The sequence below is a fragment of the Equus quagga genome, chromosome 5, assembly GCF_021613505.1.
Source record: "Equus quagga isolate Etosha38 chromosome 5, UCLA_HA_Equagga_1.0, whole genome shotgun sequence".
Lineage (NCBI taxonomy): Eukaryota > Metazoa > Chordata > Mammalia > Perissodactyla > Equidae > Equus > Equus quagga.
In genome coordinates this window covers 123,151,179-123,160,682 of record NC_060271.1, presented here as the reverse complement: position 1 = coordinate 123,160,682, position 9,504 = coordinate 123,151,179, and positions in this window count along the sequence as shown.

Here is a 9,504-nt window from a genome sequence, read left to right as displayed (position 1 = left end):
TTATCCTGGTTTGGATGATACTTCCAAACTATCTGGGAGGCCATAGTTAAGCCAAGCTACACTGACGGATGGAGTGGGGCGGTAGCAATTTAGCTCATAGTGAATTATGACATTTCCCCACTTAGGGAGTAGACTTTAATAACCCATCCCTCCAAAAACACAATCACATAGCCCTTACTGTGTTCTATGCAAGGATCCAATCACTTTATTTTGTGTCATTTCATCCTTATAACACCAGCTGTATAAGGCAGGTACTTTTATATTATTTAACTCCACAGAGAAGTTAAATTGCATGTCCAAGTTTACAATGCCAGCATGTGTTGGAACTGAGATTAAAACCTGCCATGCAAGTGGTTTCCAAATTTTGCTGCACATTGGCATTACCTGAGGATCTTTAGAAACCACTGATGCTTGGCTACTAACCCCAGACATTCTCATTTAGTTGTTATGGAGTAAGACCTGGGCCCTGGAATTTAAGGCTCTCCTGATGATTCTAATGTGTAGCACTGTTATTCTGTCCTGACACAAAAGTGGTAGACAAAAATAAATATGATACAATCAAATGAAAAATAAGGTAAAGTAGAAAGATAAGATGGGGGAAAGTTACCTGGTTTATCTAAAAGCCAGAATCAGTCTGTATTCTAAATCAGGTATATTTAACATGGCATCAGATCAGCTCTTAAAGTCTGGTTTACCTGTGCTAGGACTATCCCCAGAAAGGGGCCAGGGGACTGTGGCTAAGCGTGAATCACTAGCGAGCACATAACTGTGGATTAAGGGGGAAAAAACATGATTATAGAGTTTTGTGTAGATAATTTTTATCTAATATACATACCATTTTTTTTTTGGAGAAAATAATTTTATGGTACTATTAGCAAGCAAGTTGTCCTTTTGTTATTGTTGGGGGGTGGTATTTCTAGGAGAAAATAGTTTAGAAACATCCACAACAAAGGAAATTAACGTGAGTCTGAAGCTCTTCAACTAACATAGTTTAATCTACTGTTTTCTTTTAAATAATGGCATAGTCTTATTTACGTTACTTTAGCAAATTATTATTGAGGGTCTATTATATACCATGTGGTGGGGATACAAGAATGAATAAGACAGGCTTGTGTCTTTTCTTATAGTTTTTATAGTCTAGAGAGGAAAAGATAATCAAACATTATGGTAAAGCTGATAGCTGCTATCACAGGGTAATAAAGTGTGTTATGGGAGCACGGAACAAGAATACCTAACTTATCAGGATAGGGTACCTGAAGGAAGTGAAACTTAAGCTAATAGTAGAAGGAAACTAGGCTGGCAACAGAGAAAGGATGAGCCAAGGCAGAGGAAATAGTATGGAAAAAGTGTAGGGGAGGGGAAGGACAGAGTAGGGGATGTTTGCGTGGCAGGAAAGGTGCCTGCCCTGCCAGGGGCTACATTTCCCAGCAGCCCTTCTCCAGCAGCCCTTGTATCAAGGTGGCTGTATGAATAGTTACTACCAATTGAATGTGGGCAGAAATGACATGTGTCACAGCTGGGCCAGGGCTTTTAAGAAGTGAGGCAGGGATGGGGGCCTCTCTGCTCTCCTTTTCCCTCATTCCCTGCTTGGCTGAATGCAGAGAACTGAGGCCCCAGGACATGGCAGAGCCACAAGATGGGAGCCTGGGTACTTGAATCACCAGATAGGGGAAAGCCACAGGTTGACACTGAATGGTTACATAAACAAGAAATAAACTCTTATTGGGTTAAACCAATACTATTTTGGGGGTTGTTTTTTATAGCAGCTAGCATAATCCCAATCTAAAAGAAGTTTGGTATAGTTAGAGAAATGTAAGGGTTGGGGAGGGGAATGGGAAAAGAGGAGTAAGAGCTGAGGTCAGACAGGAAAGCTTGGGCCAGATCAAAAAGGCCTAATAAGGGAAAATTAGGAAAAGTCTTGGCATGGACCAAAAAGCCAACTGGGTACCTTGTCTAACTCATCCTAGTGGATTATCTGATTCTGGGGTCTCTGTGCCTTTCTTTGATTTTGGAGCTACTTAAAACTCCTGAATTGTAGATAACTGGTAGCAAGATTTTTGTCCATAGACCTGCAAATGAAGTCTGACCCATAGAGGCATGCAAATTTTGCCACCACCTGCAGAAAAAGCCAGTTTTGCATCTATTGTAAATTATTTCAACCTTCCTGATTGACCTATGTAGGTGTGGTACTTTGAATTCTCTTTTGAACTGGTTGTAACATCTTACTGCTTCCCTCATTAAATAAAGAGATAAAAATCTTTGACATATTAAGTTTATATTTGTGTGAGAGTCATGATTTTATTTTTCCTAAAATAGTATTCTTTAATAGGAGCTATGTTGGACTTTATGCTAAGTATGAGAGACCATTAAAGGGTTAAGCAAGGGAGTTGCAATATCAGATTTGCACTTTGGAAAGATTATTCCAGATGTAATATGGGGAATGGATGAAAGTGGGAGTACTGGAGGCAGGAGTCTGTCACAGAAATATATGTAAGAGCTTATACTGGCATGAACCAAGTAAAGTACCAGTAAGGATGGAGAAGAATACATGGATTTGGGATGTATTTATTCAGTAGGTATAATTGATAGAATTGGTGATGAAGTGATGAGAGTGGGGAATGGCGAGAGGAGTCAAGAATGGCTTCTAGATTTCTGGCTTGAGCAACTGATTAGCTGTAGTTGCTGTATTAGCTGGGGTAGGGAAGACAAAGGAGTAGGGGACGATGAATAACTAAGGTATGAACATGTTGACATTGTTACGATTAAAGGATCTCCAAGAGACATGTCTACTTAGCAGTAGGATAAGTGGACTTGAAGCTGAGGGGTGAGATCTGGGCTGGTGCTGTTTATGGGGGAGTCATCTTGTAAATAAGTGACAATTGGGAGAGGTAAATGAGAAAAGAAAAGGGCCTGATGCAGAGCCCTGAAAAACACCAACATTTACAGGATGGACAATGGAAGAGAGAACAGAGCAGAATGAGAGGGAGCTGCTGGAGAACTACACAGAAAACAAGAGCACGTGGTTAATGGGAAGCCATGAAAAAATGCCTCACACTAAGAACAGTCAACATATAAAATCCTACAAGAGGTGAGATAAAGACTGAAAATACTCATTGAAGTTAACATGAGATTGGGTATCTAATCAAGAGCAATTGTAGTGGAGAGGTAAGGACTAAAGCCAAGCCGTAGTTGACTGAAGAGTAAGAAGACAGGAAGTGGAGACAATGAGGAGAGACCACACTTTCAAGATATTTTACAGAGAAGGAGATAAAAGGGAAAGGATAAGAGCTGGAAGGAAGTAGAGTCCAGAAAGTTCGTTTTTGTTTTCCTTTAATATGCTAGAAACTCGACTACATTATGTGCTGATGGGAAGGTGCCAATAGAGAGAGAGAGATTACAGACAGAAAAGAGAGAGAGAATATTGTTGAAAGAGATTAAAGAAGACCTACCTAAAATGGAAAGACACCCTTGTTAATGGATTGGAAAACAGTACTATTGAGATGGCATTACTCCCCAAATTGATGTACAGAGTCAATGCCATTCCAATAAAAATCCAATCTGCCTTTTTTTTAGTGAAATGGACAACCTACTTGTAAAATTCATATAGAAATTCAAGGGACTCAGAATAGCCAAAACATTCTTGCAAAAGAAGAACACGGTTAGTGAACTCCTACTTTTCAAATTTTACTACAGAGCTATAGTAATCAAGATTGTGTGGTACTGGTAGAAGGCTAGACATAGAGATCAACAGAATAGAACTGAGAGTTCAGAAGCAAACCTTTACATTTATGGTCAGTTGATCTTTGATAACAGAGCCTTGATAAATAAGTAGTATGGGAACAGCTGGACATCCACATGCAAAAAAGTATGCATTTTGACTTCTACCTCATACCATACACAAAAATTTAATCAAAATGGATCACAGTCCTAAATGTAAGAACTAAAATTATAACATCCTTAGAAGACAACACAAGAGTAAATCTTCATGACCTTGGGTTAGGCAATAATTTCTTAGCTATGACACCAAAGTGTAAGCAATAAGAAGTTGATAAGTTGGATTTAAATCGAAATTAAAACTTACCTGCTTCACAGGACACCATCAAGAAAGTGAAAGGACAACCCACAGAATGGGAAAAAATATCTGCAAATTCATATGTCTGATAAGGAACTTATATCTAGATAATATAAAGAACTCTTACAACTCAATAATAGAAAGACAACCCAATTTAAAGATGGGCAAGGGATTTGAATAGACATTTCTCTAAAGATATACAAATGCTCAGTGAGCACATGAAAAGATGCTCGACATCATTAGGCATCAGGGAAATGCAAATCAGAAGCACCTGAAATACTGCTCCATACCCACTGAGATAGCTAAAATAAAAAAAGACAATCAAAAGTATTTTCAAGGATGTGGAGAAATTGGAACTCTCATACACTGCTGTTGAAAATTAAAGTGATGCATCTGCTGTGAAAAAGTTTGACAGTTCCTCAAGAAGTTAAACAGAGAGTTGCCATAAGATCCACCAATTCTACTCCTACATATATACCCGAGAGAATTGAAAATATGTGTGCACACAAACGCTCCGCACAAATATTCATAACGGCATCACTCATAATAGACAAAAAGTGGAACCAATCCAAATGTCCATCAGCTGATGAATGGAAAAATAAAAGGCAGTATATCCATAAAATGGGATATAGTTCAGTAATAAAAAGGAATGGAGCATTAATACATGCTACAAAATGGATGCACCTCAAAAACATTATCCTAAGTGAAAGAAACCAGTCATAGACCACATATTGCATAAAAACATTTCTATGAAATGTCCAGAATAGCCAAATCTGTAGACACAGAAAGCGGATTAGTGGATGATAGGGACCGGGAGGGGGAGAACAGAGTCCTTTTTTTTTTAGGGTAAAGGGTACAGAGTTTCTTTTTTTTTAACGGAATTTCTTTTTGAAGATGAAATGTTCTAAAATTAGTTTGTACTGACGGTTGCACAATTCTGTGAATATACCAAACCATTGAATTGTACACTTTAGATGGGTGAATCGTGTAGGTTGTGAATTATATCACACTAAACTGTGAAAGAGAGAGACAGAGAGAGGAAAAACGGAGGAGAGGACGGGCTACGGGGCACAAATGGAAGGGTCAGCCCTAACAGAAGGAGGGACTCAGTAAACCAAATAAATAAGTAAGAGGAACTCTGGTGAAATAGGAAAAGGTAGTGAAAGAAAAAAATCTCAATAGACTGGAGAAAGTCTTTATTGAGTCATTTTAAGAAAGAATTGGTAAATAGGAAGATTGCACTGATAAATTAACCCAGAACTCAGTGCACAGAGACAAAGAGATAAAATATGAGCAAGATAGATTAATAGGATACATGAGCAGATTCTACTTCCTCAACTGTAAAATAGGGACAATAATATTATTTTTCTGATGGGGTATTGTGAAGATTTCAAGAGTTTATTCACATTAAGCCTTTCGACAGGGCCTACCACATAGTCAGCGCTCAATAAATATGAGCTATAACTGATTTCAAATTTATTTGTGTAAATAGTATAAGGTAGAGATCTAATGTATTTTTAATGTAGACTGTTTAAATTATATCAATGCCCTGAAAAAGATTCCTTGTGTCTGCTCTAAGCTTCCCCACAGATTTTTATAAGCCTATTTCTACCTCATCCCTACTCCCACCCCAACTGATATTATTCCGTTACGTGTTATTTTCATTTGACCTTTCACACCACAATTTATGGTTAAAATATGCTCTTCTATATTATCCTTCTTTATCAACTTTAATTATAGCACTGTTGAAGAAGATAATTTTTAAAGATTACACTCTGGAAAATCTGCCTGCCAATAAAAGCACTTATAGCAGATGAATGAATCTATAATGCAATATAATATATTCATTACTTCCAAGAAATAAAAGGATTAGTGAAAAATCAATTCAAATCTCTATTAGACTCCTCATTAGACTGTCTTATCAGTTGTGAAGCACCTGGAAATATGGATGAAATATTCAAGAATATTAATCTGTTCCCCCATCCCCTTCATAAGGCAAAAATTGTTTTGGCTGAAAATGCTCCTTAATAAAATAGAACCCAGCTGCTTTCCTTTAACGTCCTATTGCAATATTTCACAAAGAACTTTATTTCCTTTGTTCAAAAGATGCCCACAACCATCTCCTCAAATAGTTTTTCCCTATAAATTCTTGATGTCATGTAGGTTTTTTTAAAGTCCCACTTGGCACATTTCATGATTTTGTTGAAATATTTGCCTTTTTAATCACACAGGGTGGAGGCTTCCAAACAACACGACTTTTTGTAGAAATAATTTAGCGGCCAGCCCAAAGGCTTGGGTTCAATAGAATTGTTATTTCCTTGTAAGTTAGTATGGATTGTACTTAAAGAATTTGTTATATACCTGAAAGAAGCTTAGCAGAGAAAAAGAAATCTGGAACTTTGAATTCTGCTTCATAGTTTATTAGTAAAAATGAGTAGCACATTTAAGCTATATTCTAAATCAATTTCATTTTACCTCCCACCCAAAAACTGAGCTTTAGAATAAGGAACAGTGCCAAAGAAAATGAATAAACTAAGGGTAAACAACAGTGAAAAATAATCTATAGCAAATTAACTGATAGCTTTGCTAAAGAAATCATCAAAATTCATAAATAAAACATCAAAGCAGAAATAGATAAATGGGCAAAAGATGTGAATTGACCATTCACAACCAGTAACAAAACTTCCTAAGAAACACGGAGGAAAATGATAAATCCAAGAAATGAAATTAAATATAAATGAAGGATTATTTCTCTCCCTTTATTAAATGAATAAAACTTTAAAAGAAGAGATAATATCCTGATCTGGTGAGGATATCATAAAATGAATACCTTTGTGAACAAACTTTTGGGACCGCCCCCCCCCCACCACCCCCACCCCTCGCCGCCCGGGTCGAACAGGCAAATCTAGCAAGCAAGCTGCATAGGCTTAGCGTCAGTACAAAAATTCAAGCTGTACTGTGGAGCAGCCGTGCAGGCTGTCTTAAGCCTGTGTTAGAATGACCTTGAACCCCTTAGCTCATGACTGAAGATGCCAACTGAAAAGATCAACAACAGGGCAAGATAAAGGATACCTCTCTCTCACGTGCCCCAGCTGCGTTTCTTAAAGTTTGAGGGAAGAAGTAAAACTCTGGTAATTGTATCCCTCCATGCATAGATAACACCAACATTCCAAGCCTTGTTTGATGTATAACCAAAAGTTCTTGTTATCCTTGAAGTATCTGACTATTAGACGTTTGAGCCCCTTCCTGCACATACACTGCTTTGTTAAAAGGTATGTAAACTGCGCTCAGCCCTGTAGGCCTTGAAGCAGTTCCTCAGAATACTCTGTTGGACTGTTTCCCCAGACACGAGTTCCTCACTTTGATTATCATACACTCCTCCGTTTAACCTTTATTTACCTAGACTCTTTATTTCAGTCAACACTTTTATACATAACTGGTGGGATGGTAAATTGGCACAACCATTTAGGAAAACTCTTTGATAGCGGGTATGAAGAGCCATAATAAATTCACATTCTCTAACCTAATAATGCCATTTCAAAAAAATCTGTTCTTAGAGAAAAGTCTAAAAAATGACAAAAGAATCCGCACAAAGAGATCCTTTATCTCAGCGCTATTTATAATTTAAAAAATTAGAAACGACCTAAATGGCCAGTGATAGAGGAATAGTTTAGTAAATTATGGTATACCTACATGATGAGATGTTATGATGTTATTAAAATTGTAAAACAAGGAAAAATATTTGTTATAATGTTACGTGAAAAAAGAATACAAAATTGTCTATTCTATGTTTATAGCAACACTAAATATAAACCAGAAGTAAATATATCAAAGTGAAAACCAGTGGCTGTTAAGCTAGTAGAGATTATGCATTTACCATATTCCTTTTATCTATTTTCTATTTCTATTCTCGTGTGTGTGTGTGTTTAGTTGCTCAAGAAGTTTATTTTATAATAACACAACAGGTACCCTTAAAACACACTAAATTCTTACCAAGGGTCCAAATTAGTGAAAAGAACAAGTTATAGAATGTTTTAAAAGAAATCTAGGGGGCCGGCCCCGTGGCTGAGTGGTTAAGTTCGCATGCTTCACTTCGGCAGCCCAGGGTTTCGCCTGTTCAGATCCTGGGCACGCACATGGCACCGCTCATCAGGCCACGGTGAGGCGGCGTCCCACATGCCACAACTAGAGGGACCCACAGCTAAAATATACAGCTATATACTGGGGGGACCTGGGGAGTAAAAAAGCAGGAAAAAAAAAAAAAGATTGGCAGCAGTTGTTAGCTCAGGTGCCAATCTTTAAAAAAAAGAAAAATCTAACTTTCTTTCTAGTACATAATTAATGAATAGATACACTTGATTGTGATCAGCATGTTAGTGGCCTAAAATCATTTTTACAATGGGAGTAAGATTTTCCTTGTCCAGATTCTAAGTCAGTTAGTTAGTAGGGAACTCTGTGGTGCTGGCTCAGCTCCTATCTGGGGAATTCTGAGGAACACTCTCAATTGCTGAAATTTCTTTATTGTTACACATGAGGTTTTTACATTACACCACTTTCCTGGGCAACACTCTATAGTTCAATACGCTCTATTTTCTTCATGGGAAAAACTAGTGGGTTAAGTTGAATGATGTCCAATTTCAGATCTAGAATTCTGATTCTAAATTAAGGCTCTCAAAGTGCTTTATGTCTACTAATTCACAAATTGTTTAAGACTTTGATCTAACAAGCTTCAGCTTCAGGATCCTTCTCTTTCTTAGGCCTAGAAAAGCACCTTGCTGTATGTTAAAAATGATCATATGTTTTTGTTTAATTTGCAAAAGCTAAGAGACTTTGACCCACATTGGGTAAGACCCCTGGCTCTTTCCACTTCTGCTTCTCCTTTGTAACACTTCCTCTCATATCAGCTGGTGTCCTAGTGGCTGTGGGGATTTTGGGCATCCAAATAAGGAGAAGTTGGAGTGGGGTTTCATTATTTGGGGTGTAGTGGATATTCATGCATCTCAGTTGCGTTTCCCTGTTGTGGGAATGGCTTCCAAGACCGCTCTTATTCGTGCTGTGCTGGTTTACCTTGTGTTTTGCCATGAAAGACAGGGCTAAAGACACCATTACGTTATGATCTTGTCCTTCAGCACCCGGCCTTGGAATTACCCGGGTCATGGAGGAGAAACAAGGTTTGAAGTATTCAGAGGCAGAAACTAGTCCCTGCAAAATACTTCAAATCTCCCAGCTTTGAAAGAAACCATATTGATGGAGTTTTTTTTATCAAGCTTAATTGAGATATAATTCACATACCATACAATTCACTTATTTAAAGAATACAGTTCAGTGAGTTTTCAGTATATGCACAGAGTTGTGCAACCATCACTACAATAAGTTTCAGAAGATTTTTATTCATTGCCTCCGCCAAAGCCCTTGCCTTTAGCCATCACATT